This window comes from Strongylocentrotus purpuratus, unplaced genomic scaffold, assembly GCF_000002235.5.
Source record: "Strongylocentrotus purpuratus isolate Spur 01 unplaced genomic scaffold, Spur_5.0 spur5_scaffold_5, whole genome shotgun sequence".
Taxonomy (NCBI): Eukaryota; Metazoa; Echinodermata; class Echinoidea; order Camarodonta; family Strongylocentrotidae; genus Strongylocentrotus; species Strongylocentrotus purpuratus.
The window spans coordinates 13,875,908-13,891,307 of NW_022145611.1; the positions used below are offsets into that span (position 1 = coordinate 13,875,908).

The 15,400-nt window shown below is 36.8% G+C and overlaps 1 long non-coding RNA gene across 1 annotated transcript; it reads left to right on the forward strand.

The window, feature by feature from the left end:
- The first annotated feature begins 444 nt into the window (after positions 1 to 444).
- LOC115929751 lies at positions 445 to 3,173 on the forward strand. The gene is made up of 2 exons (XR_004066710.1): positions 445 to 991; positions 2,712 to 3,173. It is a non-coding gene; the product is annotated as an uncharacterized LOC115929751 (long non-coding RNA).
- The last annotated feature ends 12,227 nt before the right edge of the window (positions 3,174 to 15,400 follow it).

The following is a 15,400-nucleotide window of genomic DNA, read 5'->3' on the forward strand; positions in this document are numbered from 1 at the left end:
TCGAAAACCACTGTAACTAAACCATGGTTAAAAACCATGGTTTTACCACAGTTGAAAAACCATGGCTATTGAACCGTGGATGAAACCATGGTTTTACCACGGTTGAAAAACCACGGCTATGAAACCATGGTTTAACCATAGTTTTACAAGTGTACAAAAAACTAGGTAACGAAACCATTTTTAAAAGTTCTACCAAGATACAAAAACCATGGTAAAGAAATCATGTGCAAACCATGGTTTTGCCATGGTTGTAAACCATGGTAACGAAACTATAGTTAAAACGATGGTTTTACCGAGGTTGACAAACTACGGTTACGAAACCATAGTTAAACCATGGTTTTAGAATTGTTCTGATACCATAGTTATAAAAACATGGTTAAACCATGGTTTTACCACAAATCAAACAACGGTCTGACCGTAGTTAACTACACTTTTGACATGGTCTCAACACGAGTATTAAAAAAAATTTAAAAAAACTACTATCATGTAACCAATGTAGTTATGACCACTATATACATAATACATGTATGACCAGCACTACTCGATTGTTTTGATGACCTTGAACTGATTCGATAATATGGAATTGTAACAATTTGCCCCAAAATAAATACAATTATTAGTGTGTTTGCTGCCATCTAGTGGTGGAATGCACACTGTATTTCCAATTTTGAATTTCTTCACTCCAGCCATTACTTTGCCGTTTCGCCAAATTTGTCTTCCTTTAAAACCCAGAATATAGGGGATAAGGGTTAGATTTACACCAGGAAAGAAGAATTGTACGAGACTAAGAGTATTCCAGAGCAAGAATTGGACAACATGAAGAACTCGAAGTAGATCTAGATTTCAATTTACCAGACAGTCACACTGGTCTACATACTACAGTACAGTCCCACACAGCCACTCATGTGTGGGAAAATATCGGTCTGCAGAAAACGACCAACTTTGCTTTGCTGCTGGAGCTATACTTTAAGGTCAACATTTTCTCCAGGAGGTGAGTAATAAGATTAAACATAATTTAAGGCTTGATACAGAATTGGGTATGCTTTCTGTAAAAATTAAGAAATTTGGTTATAAATCTCATTCTTCTTTTTGATTTTTTGTAAATTTTGTTCATGAAAAAAAACCAAACGGATTGCAATTGATGATGATAGTAGATTTACTAGATTATATTCCATACTGTACAATACTGCATCCATGAAAGTAACGTACTCCATGGAGCTCCGACGCCGATGCCAAAGGCATCGAAGCTCATGCAGATGTGGCCCGTTTATGAAAACGATTCAAACAGCGGCTGAGCGGGTTTGGTCACATGTTTTCGCAAAGTAAATACTGAAAAAGAGGTAGTCTAATTACAACTTTGACTAGACTTAACAATGTTTTTTTTTACTCCTTTGGGCATCTTTCCAACCACTTGAAATCATAATTATGAAGAAGTCTCGTGGGGGAAAAAGGGTGATTCTTTGTGCTAACCCGACGATTCATCCATGTTCGTTGATTTAACATTGCGAGGAGAAAGTACGCATGCGCGGTCACGGCGGAGCAAATATTAATATTCATGATAGGAGGGGGGTTTTCGGCCACTTAAGACAAAATCCTATTTTAGGACTCTTTACTTCCTATTATCATTTCTTGTTCAAATCATGAAGCAAATATTATTATTCAAACAAACAAAGAATCCCAGAAAAAAAATCATGAATTGCCATGACAATATCCATTTCAATTTTCACTGTTTCGGAGACAGTTATCGACCTAGCGAGACAGTTTTCGGTCGTATGTACAAAGTCAATAGGAAGCGCGCCCGCGTCGTGCGTTTCCCCGCTGATCTATAGTACTAGCGGGCGGAGCAGGTATCCCGAGCCGGAGCTCGCCATGCCGAAAACTAGTTCTGCGGTGATCGGAAATTGGAATCTGAATTGGACAGAGATATCGTGTGTGCGTTGCGGTGTTCGGCTGCATTGATTTAATACATGCGATGAGATACTTTTTAGCTTGGGACTCACACAAAATCGGGCTCTAAATATGAAAAATACTTGAAATAAAGCTCATTTTATGGTACCCATATTTCTTACAGACATGCGTAAGATACTCGATTTTTCAGATTCGGGTAGCGGGACCGCTGATTACATCGCTAAAATGTGATATTTTAGGATATATTTTCCATTGCAAATGTGGTTCTTCAGTGACTCTGGCATGGTATGGCATGTGTGGAATATGTGATATGCTATCATGGGATGTATTTTAAAGGAATTTTACTATGCATCCAAAGGACCGGCCGAAAACTGGTGATGGTCGATTACCCCCTCCTTTACTCTAGGCGCCGTTTGTCTAAATTGCTGTATAGGCCTATATAAGAGGTTGAGAAGGGCTTTGTTTCTTCGATTCATGCATAGAGACTATTCAGCAAATTCGAGTAAACAGCGCTGTTTGAATCACTTTCATAAACGGGCTCTGAGCACGTTCGTGTACCCCAAATCTCTGGTAAAGGGGTACTTTAACGCAACAAAGTCTGGCCCATATTGACTTAAATAGGTTGTTTAAAAAATCTGGCCCGTATTAAAATTACACACAGGAGATAGGGGGTGCTTTCAAAGGGGGAGGTACATTTGTAGAGTGTACATGTTGCTAATATCAACTCATAATTTTCGCTATATTTGATTTGAGAGCATATAATACAATTCTACAATGTGCTAATATTTATTTTTATTTTTCAGGGTATCTTCGGCTGCGGGAAAGTCATCAACATGGACTGTTCCAGTGAACATGCAGTCTTGATTTGTAAGACTAAACTGTCCAACAAACTTCACGGAAATTATGCAAGACATGGGTGAGAGTTTGAGAATTCATCTGTATGGGATCCCTATAGAGGAGAGCTTTTCAAAATTATACCAGTTATGCTGACCAGCAAACATTCAGCAAGTACATCCAGTACAATCGACCCTGTCACCTTTGTTCGGTCGGAAGGAATCTGAGAAAGTAATCTTCAATACACAGCTTTTTTTCGAGCAAAACTTTTAAATTTGCCGCACAGATGTGACGTATACGCCTCTGTCTGTGTTGTGAGGACCCTACGTCACAAAAAATGTCGCGCAATGCATTGTGAGAGGAACCGGCTCGATCATTCACTTGTTTTTTGCTCATTAAAGCCTTACTGCACTCCTTTTAGCTACTTGCTCCCTCTATATAGAAAACTTCCCCAATCGGTGCCTGTTGGTTCCCCATGATCCTCTATTTCTTATGTTATTTGAGAGCCGAGTTGATGAGATAGCCACCTGTCAGTGATCTCACCGTGTGGTCTAATCCCTTCTGGCCAAACTAGTACAGATGGCCTTTAAAGACCGTCAATACTACTGGGCCAGAAGGGATTTGACCACACAGCGAGGTCACTGACAGGTGGCTATCTCATTAACTCAGCTCTCAACTAACATAAGAAAAAGAGGATCATGGGGGATCAACAGGCACCGATTGGGGAAGTTTTCTATATAGAGGGAGCAAGTAGCTACAAGTAGGACAGTGGGGCTTTAAACAAAATTATTAAAAATAAGTCTGAGCACCATTTTCCAAAACCAAGTTATTTTGGGGCTGTACAGATCTTTGTCTATCTAATCGACTCAACTTTTCAGTGGAGTGGACTTGTACTTTAACACTTATTAAAGTAAGGCTGTGCATAACCGTGTAATGAAGTACTCGAGTACACTCCCAGGCTTACAGTCGAGTACTCGGACGCCATGTTTTTTTTGGTTGAATTTTGTTGATATTTTTTGTTGTTGAAGTGAACTTCTCTATGTATAGTAAAATTATACCTTTACCTTCACGCGTATAATTCATCAATACAAAATTTTAAAGAATTCTTTTTTAGAATATTTATTTTTGTCATGACATCTCATCAAAACTTTCCAGATAGCCTTGCTACTGGTATGACGCAGCACTTTATAGTCATTATTAAGCTGTTCAATAATGGTTCACATTTATCTGCCAGTTTTACCAGTATTTTATCAGCAAAAATATAAAAATGCTTGTTTTCGTGTTAGGAATATCTTTCATTCAGATTAGATTTACATTATAATAATTTGGTTTACACAACTGATATGTACATGTATACATGTTTAAGCCCAAAAATTTGCCAGCGTTTGAGACTTTCCATCTATTTAGATATTCATGTTTAGAGAGAAGGTTGAGTTCTGGGAAGAGGTGAAAAAAAATTGTGAGCTTTATCATTGTATTATGTAAGTGTGGCAGTACATCAGATAAAAATGTGCCCTGAAAAGCATGGATCTTCAATCAAATGCCTTAATATTCTAAACATGGCATGTAAAATTATATATTGAGGTTCGATTTTTACGCCACATGTTCATGTAGTCCCATATTCACATCTTTCTGTGTACAGTGCTTGTAACCTTACCAAGACTAGACCAAATTTCTTATTATTTTGATGATTCCAGAACCTTGCAGATGCTAGATGCTAGATGCTAGATGCTAGATGATCAACCTGTCCTGATCGATTCCACAACGTTTCTTTCACAATGCAATCGCATGACCAGAACTTGACTTTATTTTTAAGCTGTTCAATATTGGTTCACATATATCTACCAGTTTCACCAGTTTTAAATGACATTGTTTATTGTGCTCTTCAAACAAAAGCTGATGGAAGACCAAAGAAGATTGTTTTCATGTTACAATTTTTTTTCTTCTATTAAATGTGAAAATATCGAGTTACTTACTCATCCGTTCACTTGCCGATGCCAACAATTTTGCTAAAATGTATTCACTTAGTGTAATCTTTCATTGTGTGCTGAAACTAGCTTGTGTTCAAGAAAATATGTATTTGCTATAATTACTTTGTAATTAAGAGTACCGGTAGTAAGATTCCACTTGCCTGGTTAAAATGTCATCTTTAGTAAGTTTCCTCTTTACCATCGGATGACTTAGTTATGTTACATTCTTTTATATGTAACCTAGCTAAAATAGTCTAATTTTGTTCAAAATATGAGATTCAGGATTTTGGTATTTCCTAATGAGGGTATCTTAAACCCTCTGCGTAATTTTAAGCGTCGGAAATCATGTGTACATGTATGTAAATATGATATTTGTTTTAATCAAATGAAAATGATAATTTTACAGCATTTCAATAGAAGCTGTTCTTTGTAGTGGCCCATTTTCTCCCTGACTTTGACTTTAAATCTGCTTCAGCAATGTTCTAAATCTTGGGTGCTCGTTTTGAGAGGGTTTACTTATTTGAAAAATTATGCACCATTTTAAGATATTGACTTCTACTTTAATGTCATGTGAAAATCAGCACAATCCTTTTTTTGACCTATTGGTCATTTTGTGGTGTAAGGTCACATATGACATTGTCCAGTATCGTTTTGTAACAAATGATTGTAACACAGTAACCCAAAAAAATTATATAAGTTTTCAAATGAACACATTGTTAATAGTTCCAAAAGTTGAACAAGATGGGCCATATTTCCTCTTTTACAATTGTTATACCTGCTTGTAAGGGTTTCAGGGTACATCCTATATTTATTGTTACTCAGGTTTAAAGTCTTTTTGGGAGGGGTGGGTGGCTTTTAGTATAGAAGTGGTTGAAATAAAAGGCTTTTAATTCTGATCCTTAGGCCATTTTGTTCAATTATTCAAGGAGATGGTCTTGTTATTGTGTGTAGGGAGGGATATGGGTGTATAGGTGTGAAAAGGCATTTTATAAACATATGTCCATATTGATCCAGTTATTTGCAAGATGTTCATTACCATTTGTAAGTTTGTTATGTTTGTCTCATTAAGTCAGTGTTAATTACAATTTTTTTCCCCTCTCAAACAGTACATTTCAATTTCAATTGAAGAAATATAGTTATAGGTTTTTTGTATCAAACAATTGCTGGAATTATAGAGTTAAAATAGAGACCATCTGAAATGCATTACAATAAAGGGTACAAACAAGAAGGGGAAGAACTTGTTTTGACTGACTAGCCAAATACCTATAATTGGGATACAACTTGTTACCTTTCAAACAAATCAAATGTTTGCAGTTGGTAAAATTATCTTTGTATATTTGTGTGATTTTTTGGGGTCATGCCCTCTTTACAGTTTTTATTATTACAATATATGCAATAGGACCTCAACTCAGGAAAAAAAAAAATCTTGCATACTCAGATACCTTGCCATATTTGTTCTTATTACTGACAGCTTTATGGTGTTGTGGTCAGTGTAATGGTACTCTTAATTGAAATATTTTAGTCTTTCCTTTTTATTCCTCATTAGCCTATACCTCATACATATAAGCTTGCTAAGTGTGTGCTGTTTACAAACAGTTTACTAATTAACTTTTTATGTGTACCGGTAAGACAGTTTATTACAAATATTTATTTGAACATGCATAAAGTCTTGCCACTTTACGTCTAAAGACTAGGATGTTTAAACACATTTACATGTATTACTCTAAAACGTGTGTGACATATATTTTATTAAAAGTATTCATCTTTTTCAACACAATTTTTCATTTCTTTTGGCAGGTCATTCATTGTGTCTCCCATCACTGATATCAAACATATATTATGTATTTCTTACACATTTAAAATAGCTTCTCTTTTCTATAAATGATTTACATTTCAGAAGTTTCACCTTGGATTCACCATGGTTTGTACCTAAAAGCCATGGTGAAATTATGGTTAAACGACGGAGAAAACATGGTAATACCATTGTTTGACTGTACCGTGGATCCATTGTAGTACCATGTTATCAAGGTGGTAATACCATGGTGAAACTGTAATACTATGGTGTACTGTAATACCATGGTGAAACCATGGTTAAACCATGGTTTTACTGTACCGTGGATCCATTGTAAACCATGAAATAACAGGAGTAAATTGGAACAGACATATTATGGTAAAACCATGGTTTTACTGTAGTTTTACCATGGTTTTGCCGTGGTCATACCATGGTGAAACCAAGGTGAAACCATGGCTTTACTGTACCATGGATCCATTGTAAACCATGAAATAACAGGAGTAAATTGGAACAGACATATTATGGTAAAACCATGGTTTTACTGTAGTTTCACCATGGTTTTGCCGTGGTCATACCATGGTGAAACCAAGGTGAAACCATGGTTAAACCATGGTTTTACTTTGCGGTACTTTGCGGTTTAACCGTGGTAAAACCATGGTTTTACTGTACCATGGATCCATTGTAAACCATGAAATAACAGGAGTAAATTGGAACAGACATATTATGGTAAAACCATGGTTTTACTGTAGTTTTACCATGGTTTTGCCGTGGTCATACCATGGTGAAACCAAGGTGAAACCATGGTGAAACCATGGTTAAACCATGGTTTTACTTTGCGGTACTTTGCGGTACTTTGCGGTTTTACCGTGGTAACACCTTGGTTTTACCATGGAAAAACCACAGTTTAACCATGGAAAATCCATGGAAAATCCATGGTAAAACCATAATATGTCTGTTCCAATTTACTCCTGTTATTTCATGGTTTACAATGGATCCATGGTACGGTAAAACCATGGTTTTACCGTACCATGGATCCATGGTTTTTTTTTACAAGGGTAGGGCAAATACAGAAAATTTCCAAAACAGCCCCTTTTTTGAAAAAATGGAAAGGGGTTAGCTCATCGTTTTTGCCAAAAAGTGAAAATTTTCAATCCTCTCCATTTTCTCATTGTGATAGTCCCAACATGCCCTAGAATCATTATGACTCCCCGTTCCCAAAAAGGATATTAGGGCAAATACAGAAAATTTCCAAAACAGCCCCTTTTTTGAAAAAATGGAAAGGGGTTAGCTCATCGTTTTTGCAAAAAAGTGAAAATTTTCAATTCTCTCCGTTTTCTCATCGTGATAGTCTCATTATGCCCTAGAATCATTATGACTCCCCATTTGTTCCCAAAAAGGATATTAGGGCAAATATAGAAAATTTCCAAAACAGCCCCTTTTTTTTGCCAAAAAGTGAAAATTTTCAATCCTCTCCGTTTTCTCATCGTGATAGTCCCATTATGCCCTAGAATACTTATGACTCCCCATTTGTTCCCAAAAAGGATATTAGGGCAAATATAGAAAATTCCAAAACAGCCCCTTTTTTGAAAAAATGGCAAGGGGTTAGCTCATCGTTTTTGCCAAAAAGTGAAAATTTTCAATCCTCTCCGTTTTCTCATCGTGATAGTCCCAACATCCCCTAGAATCATTATGATTCCGTTTCTTCCCAAAAAGGATATTAGGGCAAATATCGGAAATTTCCAAAACAGCCCCTTTTTTGAAAAAATGGCAAGGGGTTAGCTCATCGTTTTTGCCAAAAAGTGAAAATTTTCAATCCTCTCCGTTTTCTCATCGTGATAGTCCCATTATGCCCTAGAATCATTATGACTCCCCATTTGTTCCCAAAAAGGATATTAGGGCAAATATAGAAAATTTCCAAAACAGCCCCTTTTTTTTGCCAAAAAGTGAAAATTTTCAATCCTCTCCGTTTTCTCATCGTGATAGTCCCATTATGCCCTAGAATCCTTATGAATCCCCATTTGTTCCCAAAAAGGATATTAGGGCAAATATAGAAAATTTCCAAAACAGCCCCTTTTTTGCCAAAAAGTGAAAATTTTCAATCCTCTCCGTTTTCTCATTGTGATAGTCCCAACATCCCCTAGAATCATTATGGCTCCCCGTTTGTTCCCAAAAAGGATAATAGGGCAAATATTTCAAAATTCCAAAACAGCCCCTTTTTTGAAAAAATGGCAAGGGGTTAGCTCATCGTTTTTGCCAAAAAGTGAAAATTTTCAATCCTCTCCGTTTTCTCATCGTGATAGTCCCATTATGCCCTAGAATCCTTATGACTCCCCATTTGTTCCCAAAAAGGATATAAGGGCAAATATCGGAAATTTCCAAAACAGCCCCTTTTTTGAAAAAATGGCAAAGGGTTAGCTCATCGTTTTTGCCAAAAAGTGAAAATTTTCAATCCTCTCCGTTTTCTCATCGTGATAGTCCCATTATGCCCTAGAATTATTATGACCCCCCATTTGTTCCCAAAAAGGATATTAGGGCAAATATAGAAAATTTCCAAAACAGCCCCTTTTTTGAAAAAATGGCAAGGGGTTAGCTCATCGTTTTTGCCAAAAAGTGAAAATTTTCAATCCTCTCCGTTTTCTCATCGTGATAGTCCCATTATGCTCTAGAATCCTTATGACTCCCCATTTGTTCCCAAAAAGGATATTAGGGCAAATATAGAAAATTTCCAAAACAGCCCCTTTTTTGAAAAAATGGCAAGGGGTTAGCTCATCGTTTTTGCCAAAAAGTGAAAATTTTCAATCCTCTCCGTTTTCTCATTGTGATAGTCCCAACATCCCCTAGAATCATTATGGCTCCCCGTTTGTTCCCAAAAAGGATAATAGGGCAAATATTTCAAAATTTCCAAAACAGCCCCTTTTTTGAAAAAATGGCAAGGGGTTAGCTCATCGTTTTTGCCAAAAAGTGAAAATTTTCAATCCTCTCCGTTTTCTCATCGTGATAGTCCCAACATCCCCTAGAATCATTATGATTCCGTTTCTTCCCAAAAAGGATATTAGGGCAAATATCGGAAATTTCCAAAACAGCCCCTTTTTTGAAAAAATGGCAAGGGGTTAGCTCATCGTTTTTGCCAAAAAGTGAAAATTTTCAATCCTCTCCGTTTTCTCATCGTGATAGTCCCATTATGCCCTAGAATCCTTATGACTCCCCATTTGTTCCCAAAAAGGATATTAGGGCAAATATCGGAAATTTCCAAAACAGCCCCTTTTTTGAAAAAATGGCAAGGGGTTAGCTCATCGTTTTTACCAAAAAGTAAAAAATTTTCAATTCTCTCCGTTTTCTCATCGTGATAGTCCCATTATGCCCTAGAATCCTTATGACTCCCCATTTGTTCCCAAAAAGGATATTAGGGCAAATATAGAAAATTTCCAAAACAGCCCCTTTTTTTAAAAAATGGCAAGGGGTTAGCTCATCGTTTTTGCCAAAAAGTGAAAATTTTCAATCCTCTCCGTTTTCTCATTGTGATAGTCCCAACATCCCCTAGAATCATTATGGCTCCCCGTTTGTTCCCAAAAAGGATAATAGGGCAAATATTTCAAAATTCCAAAACAGCCCCTTTTTTGAAAAAATGGAAAGGGGTTAGCTCATCGTTTGTGCCAAAAAGTGAAAATTTTCAATTCTCTCCATTTTCTCATCGTGTAGTCCCATTATGCCCAAGAATCTTATGACTCCCCATTTGTTCCCAAAAAGGATATTAGGGCAAATATAGAAAATTTCCAAAACAGCCCCTTTTTTGAAAAAATGGAAAGGGGTTAGCTCATCGTTTTTGCCAAAAAGTGAAAATTTTCAATCCCCTCTGTTTTCTCATTGTGATAGTCCCAACATGCCCTAGAATCATTATGACTCCCTGTTTGTTCCCAAAAAGGATATTAGGGCAAATATAGAAAATTTCCAAAACAGCCCCTTTTTTGAAAAAATGGCAAGGGGTTAGCTCATCGTCTTTGCCAAAAAGTGAAAATTTTCAATCCTCTCCGTTTTCTCATTGTGATAGTACCATTATGCCCTAGAATCCTTATGACTCCCCATTTGTTCCCAAAAAGGATATTAGGGCAAATATCGGAAATTTCCAAAACAGCCCCTTTTTTGAAAAAATGGCAAGGGGTTAGCTCATCGTTCTTGCCAAAAAGTGAAAATTTTCAATCCTCTCCGTTTTCTCATCGTGATAGTCCCATTATGCCCAAGAATCATTATGACTCCCCATTTGTTCCCAAAACGGATATTAGGACATATATTGCAAATTTCCAAAACAGCCCCTTTTTTGAAAAAATGGCAAGGGGTTAGCTCATCGTTTGTGCCAAAAAGTGAAAATTTTCAATTCTCTCCATTTTCTCATCGTGTAGTCCCATTATGCCCAAGAATCATTATGACTCCCCATTTGTTCCCAAAAAGGATATTAGGGCAAATATAGAAAATTTCCAAAACAGCCCCTTTTTTGAAAAAATGGCAAGGGGTTAGCTCATCGTTTTTGCCAAAAAGTGAAAATTTTCAATCCTCTCCGTTTTCTCATTGTGATACTCCCAACATGCCCTTGAATCATTATGACACCCCGTTTGTTCCCAAAAAGGATATTAGGGCAAATACAGAAAATTTCCAAAACAGCCCCTTTTTTGAAAAAATGGAAAGGGGTTAGCTCATCGTTTTTGCCAAAAAGTGAAAATTTTCAATCCTCTCCATTTTCTCATTGTGATAGTCCCAACATGCCCTAGAATCATTATGACTCCCCGTTCCCAAAAAGGATATTAGGGCAAATACAGAAAATTTCCAAAACAGCCCCTTTTTTGAAAAAATGGAAAGGGGTTAGCTCATCGTTTTTGCAAAAAAGTGAAAATTTTCAATTCTCTCCGTTTTCTCATCGTGATAGTCTCATTATGCCCTAGAATCATTATGACTCCCCATTTGTTCCCAAAAAGGATATTAGGGCAAATATAGAAAATTTCCAAAACAGCCCCTTTTTTTTGCCAAAAAGTGAAAATTTTCAATCCTCTCCGTTTTCTCATCGTGATAGTCCCATTATGCCCTAGAATACTTATGACTCCCCATTTGTTCCCAAAAAGGATATTAGGGCAAATATAGAAAATTCCAAAACAGCCCCTTTTTTGAAAAAATGGCAAGGGGTTAGCTCATCGTTTTTGCCAAAAAGTGAAAATTTTCAATCCTCTCCGTTTTCTCATCGTGATAGTCCCAACATCCCCTAGAATCATTATGATTCCGTTTCTTTCCAAAAAGGATATTAGGGCAAATATCGGAAATTTCCAAAACAGCCCCTTTTTTGAAAAAATGGCAAGGGGTTAGCTCATCGTTTTTGCCAAAAAGTGAAAATTTTCAATCCTCTCCGTTTTCTCATCGTGATAGTCCCATTATGCCCTAGAATCATTATGACTCCCCATTTGTTCCCAAAAAGGATATTAGGGCAAATATAGAAAATTTCCAAAACAGCCCCTTTTTTTTGCCAAAAAGTGAAAATTTTCAATCCTCTCCGTTTTCTCATCGTGATAATCCCATTATGCCCTAGAATCCTTATGAATCCCCATTTGTTCCCAAAAAGGATATTAGGGCAAATATAGAAAATTTCCAAAACAGCCCCTTTTTTGCCAAAAAGTGAAAATTTTCAATCCTCTCCGTTTTCTCATTGTGATAGTCCCAACATCCCCTAGAATCATTATGGCTCCCCGTTTGTTCCCAAAAAGGATAATAGGGCAAATATTTCAAAATTCCAAAACAGCCCCTTTTTTGAAAAAATGGCAAGGGGTTAGCTCATCGTTTTTGCCAAAAAGTGAAAATTTTCAATCCTCTCCGTTTTCTCATCGTGATAGTCCCATTATGCCCTAGAATCCTTATGACTCCCCATTTGTTCCCAAAAAGGATATAAGGGCAAATATCGGAAATTTCCAAAACAGCCCCTTTTTTGAAAAAATGGCAAAGGGTTAGCTCATCGTTTTTGCCAAAAAGTGAAAATTTTCAATCCTCTCCGTTTTCTCATCGTGATAGTCCCATTATGCCCTAGAATTATTATGACCCCCCATTTGTTCCCAAAAAGGATATTAGGGCAAATATAGAAAATTTCCAAAACAGCCCCTTTTTTGAAAAAATGGCAAGGGGTTAGCTCATCGTTTTTGCCAAAAAGTGAAAATTTTCAATCCTCTCCGTTTTCTCATTGTGATAGTCCCAACATCCCCTAGAATCATTATGGCTCCCCGTTTGTTCCCAAAAAGGATAATAGGGCAAATTTTTCAAAATTTCCAAAACAGCCCCTTTTTTGAAAAAATGGCAAGGGGTTAGCTCATCGTTTTTGCCAAAAAGTGAACATTTTCAATCCTCTCCGTTTTCTCATCGTGATAGTCCCAACATCCCCTAGAATCATTATGATTCCGTTTGTTCCCAAAAAGGATATTAGGGCAAATATCGGAAATTTCCAAAACAGCCCCTTTTTTGAAAAAATGGCAAGGGGTTAGCTCATCGTTTTTGCCAAAAAGTGAAAATTTTCAATCCTCTCTGTTTTCTCATCGTGATAGTCCCATTATGCCCTAGAATCCTTATGACTCCCCATTTGTTCCCAAAAAGGATATTAGGGCAAATATCGGAAATTTCCAAAACAGCCCCTTTTTTGAAAAAATGGCAAGGGGTTAGCTCATCGTTTTTACCAAAAAGTAAAAAATTTTCAATTCTCTCCGTTTTCTCATCGTGATAGTCCCATTATGCCCTAGAATCCTTATGACTCCCCATTTGTTCCCAAAAAGGATATTAGGGCAAATATAGAAAATTTCCAAAACAGCCCCTTTTTTTTGCCTAAAAGTGAAAATTTTCAATCCTCTCCATTTTCTCATCGTGATAGTCCCATTATGCTCTAGAATCCTTATGACTCCCCATTTGTTCCCAAAAAGGATATTAGGGCAAATACAGAAAATTTCCAAAACAGCCCCTTTTATGAAAAAATGGAAAGGGGTTAGCTCATCGTTTTTGCCAAAAAGTGAAAATTTTCAATCCCCTCTGTTTTCTCATTGTGATAGTCCCAACATGCCCTAGAATCATTATGACTCCCTGTTTGTTCCCAAAAAGGATATTAGGGCAAATATAGAAAATTTCCAAAACAGCCCCTTTTTTGAAAAAATGGCAAGGGGTTAGCTCATCGTCTTTGCCAAAAAGTGAAAATTTTCAATCCTCTCCGTTTTCTCATTGTGATAGTACCATTATGCCCTAGAATCCTTATGACTCCCCATTTGTTCCCAAAAAGGATATTAGGGCAAATATCGGAAATTTCCAAAACAGCCCCTTTTTTGAAAAAATGGCAAGGGGTTAGCTCATCGTTCTTGCCAAAAAGTGAAAATTTTCAATCCTCTCCGTTTTCTCATCGTGATAGTCCCATTATGCCCAAGAATCATTATGACTCCCCATTTGTTCCCAAAACGGATATTAGGACATATATTGCAAATTTCCAAAACAGCCCCTTTTTTGAAAAAATGGCAAGGGGTTAGCTCATCGTTTGTGCCAAAAAGTGAAAATTTTCAATTCTCTCCATTTTCTCATCGTGTAGTCCCATTATGCCCAAGAATCATTATGACTCCCCATTTGTTCCCAAAAAGGATATTAGGGCAAATATAGAAAATTTCCAAAACAGCCCCTTTTTTGAAAAAATGGCAAGGGGTTAGCTCATCGTTTTTGCCAAAAAGTGAAAATTTTCAATCCTCTCCGTTTTCTCATTGTGATACTCCCAACATGCCCTTGAATCATTATGACACCCCGTTTGTTCCCAAAAAGGATATTAGGGCAAATACAGAAAATTTCCAAAACAGCCCCTTTTTTGAAAAAATGGAAAGGGGTTAGCTCATCGTTTTTGCCAAAAAGTGAAAATTTTCAATCCTCTCCATTTTCTCATTGTGATAGTCCCAACATGCCCTAGAATCATTATGACTCCCCGTTCCCAAAAAGGATATTAGGGCAAATACAGAAAATTTCCAAAACAGCCCCTTTTTTGAAAAAATGGAAAGGGGTTAGCTCATCGTTTTTGCAAAAAAGTGAAAATTTTCAATTCTCTCCGTTTTCTCATCGTGATAGTCTCATTATGCCCTAGAATCATTATGACTCCCCATTTGTTCCCAAAAAGGATATTAGGGCAAATATAGAAAATTTCCAAAACAGCCCCTTTTTTTTGCCAAAAAGTGAAAATTTTCAATCCTCTCCGTTTTCTCATCGTGATAGTCCCATTATGCCCTAGAATACTTATGACTCCCCATTTGTTCCCAAAAAGGATATTAGGGCAAATATAGAAAATTCCAAAACAGCCCCTTTTTTGAAAAAATGGCAAGGGGTTAGCTCATCGTTTTTGCCAAAAAGTGAAAATTTTCAATCCTCTCCGTTTTCTCATCGTGATAGTCCCAACATCCCCTAGAATCATTATGATTCCGTTTCTTTCCAAAAAGGATATTAGGGCAAATATCGGAAATTTCCAAAACAGCCCCTTTTTTGAAAAAATGGCAAGGGGTTAGCTCATCGTTTTTGCCAAAAAGTGAAAATTTTCAATCCTCTCCGTTTTCTCATCGTGATAGTCCCATTATGCCCTAGAATCATTATGACTCCCCATTTGTTCCCAAAAAGGATATTAGGGCAAATATAGAAAATTTCCAAAACAGCCCCTTTTTTTTGCCAAAAAGTGAAAATTTTCAATCCTCTCCGTTTTCTCATCGTGATAATCCCATTATGCCCTAGAATCCTTATGAATCCCCATTTGTTCCCAAAAAGGATATTAGGGCAAATATAGAAAATTTCCAAAACAGCCCCTTTTTTGCCAAAAAGTGAAAATTTTCAATCCTCTCCGTTTTCTCATTGTGATAGTCCCAACATC